At 36.3% G+C, this 5,004-nt stretch overlaps 1 long non-coding RNA gene across 1 annotated transcript; it reads right to left on the bottom strand.

The window, feature by feature from the left end:
- Positions 1–2,560: 2,560 nt before the first annotated feature.
- On the bottom strand, positions 2,561–4,576 carry LOC141278909 (uncharacterized). The gene is made up of 4 exons (XR_012332312.1): positions 4,493–4,576; positions 3,638–3,717; positions 2,719–2,877; positions 2,561–2,613 (listed from the first exon to the last, which is right to left on the bottom strand). It is a non-coding gene; the product is annotated as an uncharacterized lncRNA (long non-coding RNA).
- Between the last annotated feature and the right edge of the window lie 428 nt (positions 4,577–5,004).

Consider the following 5,004-nt stretch of genomic DNA (forward strand, 5'->3'; position numbering starts at 1 on the left):
ACTCACTCTACTCCAGCCCAATACCACAGAAAAACTGTGACCCATATCCATCCCTCCAGCAAAGACCAAGTGGAGAACTGAAACTTCCACCCTCACCAGCCTGTAATGAGGCTCCCCCGACCCTCCTCACTGGTGTGGAGTTGGAGGAGGTTAGTGGGGGTTAGAACCTTCACCACTGCTCAGCATCTGTGGCCATCTCTCTGTGGTCAGTGTCAGTGGAGACCATGTGGGGAGTCTAAACTCTCATCCCCCCTCATTAGTAACAAGGAGCCCCTCCCCACTAAGTTCCAATAGAGGCAGAGTTGAGAACCTGAAATTTCACCTCTCAACTGACAGTAATAGGGAGGTGCCAACCCATTTTCCAGCTGGAGCAGTATCAGAGGATGCCTGTGAAAACGCAAGATTTAAATAAGATCCAGAGTCTCATAATACCCAAAATATCCAGGTTTCAATAACTAATCACTCATCATTCCAAGAATCAGGAAGACCTCAACTTGAGTGAGAAAGAACAATATGCAGATGCGTTGATAACACAGATATTAGTTTTATCTGACAAGGATTGTAAAGCAGCCATTGTAAAAAAAAGGCCTCAGTGGGCAATTACAAATACTTGAAACATGAAGAAATAGAAAGTCACAGCAAAGAAGTTGAAAGTCACAGCAAAGAATTTGAAAGTCAAAGATATAGAAAATCAAAGATATAGAGGATATAAAAAACCAAATATAAATTTTAGAACTTAAAAATACAATTCCTGAAATAAAAACTCAATGGATAGGCTTAACAGTAGAATGAAGAGGATGGACGAAAGAGTCAGTGAACTTGAAGACAGAATAATAGAAATCACTCAAGCTGAACAACAGAGAGAAAAAAAATGAAAAAAAAAAAAAAAAAGAACAGCATCTCAGAGACAAGTGAGACAATAACAAAAAAACTAATATTCATTTAATTGGAGTCCCAGAGGGAAGAAAGAGGTGGGGCTGAAAATTGTTTTTTAAACGATGAACACTTTCTAACATTTGGCAAAAGAAACAAACATACAGATTCAAGAAGCTGAGTGAATCCCAAACAGGATAAACCTAAAGAAATACATGCTAAGGCACATGATAGTCAAATTTCTGAAAACTAAAGATGAAAAAATCTTAAAAGCAGTCAGAAATGATTCACCTATAAGGGGAAAATAATTTGAATGAAAGTGGATTTCTTATCCGAAACCCTGGACCCAAAAGGAAGTAGAACAGTATTTTTCACGTGCAGTAAGAACTATCAATCAATATGTCCCTCTATAGATGAATGCTTAAACAAACTTTGGTACATCCCTTCGTGGAATACTACACAGCATGAAAAAGGAATGACCTACTAATATAAACAACAACCTGGCTGAATCTCAGGGCATTATGCTGAGTGAAAAAGTCTCATCTCAATAGATCATATACTATATGATTCCATTCATAAAACATTCTCAAAGAGACAAAATTATAGAGATAAAAATAGATTAGTGGTCCTAGGGTTTAGGGAGAGTCAGGGCGAGGAACTGGGTGGGTCTACAAATGGTAGCTCAGAGGAGATCTTTATGGTGATGGAATAGTTTTGTATCTTGATTGCTGTGGTGGTTACAGGAATCTACACATGTGATAAAATGTCAAATAATTATACACATACATTGTCCCAACATTGATTTCCTGTTATTAGATTACCATTATGAAAGATGTAACACTGAGGGAAATTTGGTGAAAGGTACATGTGACTTCTTTGTACTACCTTTGCAACTTCCTGTGAATCTATAATTATTTCAAAATCAAATATTAAACGTAAAACCTTTAAAAGTGTATCCTTTTTGACATTTCATAGATGTTTCTAGCCAAAGACATTTCATTATAGGATTGCTCAATATCTGTGCTCTTTCAAAATCCAAATCACCCAACTTTATTAAAAATATACAATGACAGGGCTTCCCTGGTGGCGCAGTGGTTGAGAGCCTGCCGATGGGTTTGTGCCCCGGTCCGGGAAGATCCCACATGCCGCGGAGCGGCTAGGCCCGTGAGCCATGGCCGCTGAGCCTGCGCGCCTGGAGCCTGTGCTCCGCAACAGGAGAGGCCACAACAGTGAGAGGCCCGCGTACCAAAAAAAAAAAATATATATATATATATATATATATACACACAATGACAAATGGAGAACTTAAAAAAAAGTTTTTTTTAAGGTTGGTTTCACTAATTCTTGGGTTCTACACAATGGTCAATGGTAGAAAACATGGTTGACTAAGGAGGGCTATCAATCTAAAGAAGAATATCAACCTGGACAGAGATACTTAAACTATAGAAAATGTCAAAAACTTGTCTGGTATAAGCAAATGAGTGTGTCAAGAGAGCAAAATTGGGAGATGTCCATATAAACTCAAAGCGAGCAGTCACTTTGTGTCTGAACTGATAACCCAAGAAATTTGTCAGTGGTTGCCTCTAGGAAATTCAGTCTAGTTTTTTGTTCTTTCTGACTGCCATTGCCATTAGAATCCACCTGACTCCAGCCAGTTTGCCCTCAATACAGTTTGTAAAGTACTTACAGAACAAAGATTCTTACCAGCAGAGATTGATCTTCTCTAGGTTCTTCTTTATTCTTTAGATACAAGAAAAAAAGGCATTTTAGTGTTAAATTTGAACAAATGCCTATTGCAATTGAATAACAAAAAAATCTAGAATTCAGATCCATTCATTCACTCACTTGTTAGCCAGATAATTACAAAACTACTATATGCCAGGCACAATACTCCTGTTCTGGAATACATGGCATCCAGTTCTGATGTGACATTCCAGTTCTGGAATCCAGGCCTGCAATGAGCTTACGATCTATTATTTCTTTTTCGACTAAGATGCACATTACCTTCAGAAAGATGATATTAATATTGTTACAAGTGACCACAAGTCCTTTCTATTAAGGCGCAACACCTCAGGAGGGCAAATAACATGGAGAACATGATACCAAAGCAATAGGGTTAATTTTAAAAGACATTAGCTCCCACAAATAGCTGACTTGCAAATAGCACCAGTAGCATTGCATTGCTTATTTTAAAAAGATAAAAAAGGAAGGCATGGAGGCGGGAAGAATTTGAGTTTTTCTATGTGAGAGAATTTTAGCAGGTTAAAAAATTTGTTTCCCAGTATAGTTGTGTTTCTGTAGCAGGTTACTTTGAATCTTATTCCTATTAGATGGAACTTTGATGTAGTTTAAAATGTATCTGAAATAGCCCCCAATGCTCTATATCCTCTTATCTTGTCTAATTTCTTTCTTCATAGTATTATTACATAAAATACAATGCTCCTGACATTATATTGAATATTTCTTTGCATATTGTCCATCTTCTCCACCTAGAATGTAAAGCTTCATAAGAGCAGTCACTTTGTGTTATTCCTGTTTTCCCAGCACTTAGAATAGGGCCTAGCACCAAGAAGGTGCTCAATAAATATTTGTTGAATGTTGAAAAATGAAAGAATTAATATATTTATGATTCGATTTGTTCCCCAAAGGGGAATTAATTTCTGATTAATTTAGGGAATATTTATTAATATTTTGGGGCAACACTTAGCATTTTAGATCAACTCTGCCAATCATTAAAGATAACTCATCAGTCTTCTATATTTACCGAAAATGATGCTTCATCAACATCAAGGATAAAGCAAATGGCCTCAATAACAGCTTTTTCCATTTGGTATTCATTCCCTCCTAGAAAAAAAGAGGATAAAAAGTTTTGGGGGGAAGTAGAAAACAACCTTCTTGCCACGTTCTAATAACAGACTAATTTGTGGAAGCTTGGCCATCAATCCAAGTGTCTGATTCCAGAATGCTCAGCCTTAGGAAGAAGGCAGACTTGAGTCAGGAGAACCACCTATTCTGTTTGAAGTGCTTCAGAAATCTCCCATAGGATGGGCCCTTTAGGAGGGATCCATTTTAGATTAGGTACAAAGTGTCTGTGATATTCTTTTTGTATTCCTTTATCAAATTCCACCCTGTTTGTGTAAAAGAAATTCAATAAAACTCATTCTATTTCACTTGGGCTTCTGTGACAATAAAATGGAGTACTAAGGGAGTACTTATGCATTAGGATATATTCTGCCCCCAAAGTTGATTTATGTATCCCTATCTATCTATCTATGTATTTTCCTCACAAAGATATTAAGACTGATAATTTATTCAAAGTCTATAGGACCAGAAACCTAAAAATATATGAGCTCTTTCAAAGGTATATCCTAGTAAACAGTGATTAAAAATATAAATTAAAGGCATTAAGCTCTAAAATGGAATATTTGGCTTCAGCCAATGACCAAGCTTGTGTTGAAGGCATTAGGCAGGATTTTCGTTTACAAGCATAAACTGGTTTTCAGTAGGCATCATCCAAAAACAGGTCCTGCTTTTAGATTATATGTAGGAGTAAAATGGACGTCTCTGATATTTACTTTTTGAACCCTCACTTAATGAGCAAGATGTTTTAGATCTGTACCTTCCAATATGGTGGCCACTAGCAACAAGTGACTAGTGAATACTTGAAATGTTGCTAGTCCAACAGTGGACTTTGAAGACTCACTATGAAAAAAATAATGTGAGATATCTCATTAATAATTATTTATATTCAATACATGTTGAAATGAAATTTTGGATATAGTGGGTTAAATTAAATATATTATTAAAATGAATTTCGTGTTTCTTTTACATTTTCGCAGTGTAGCTCCTGGAATATTTAAAGTTACAAATGTGGCTTGCATTATATTTCTATCTTACAGTTATTCTATAGATAATACCACACTGGGGAGGCTTTAACTGGGCACAATTTTAGTGTCCTTGCAATGCGAAATGACCACCTTTTAAATTCAAGACCATTAGAAATGCCCTATGTATGTGGTAAGATTCCACTTAGCCAAATTGTTTTCTGACAATCTGCCCTCAATGTCATTATTTTTAAAGGTCAGGAGTATGTTGATATTTTTTTTTTTTTTTTTTTTTTTGCGGTACACG

Source organism: Tursiops truncatus, chromosome 6 (genome assembly GCF_011762595.2).
Source record: "Tursiops truncatus isolate mTurTru1 chromosome 6, mTurTru1.mat.Y, whole genome shotgun sequence".
Lineage (NCBI taxonomy): Eukaryota > Metazoa > Chordata > Mammalia > Artiodactyla > Delphinidae > Tursiops > Tursiops truncatus.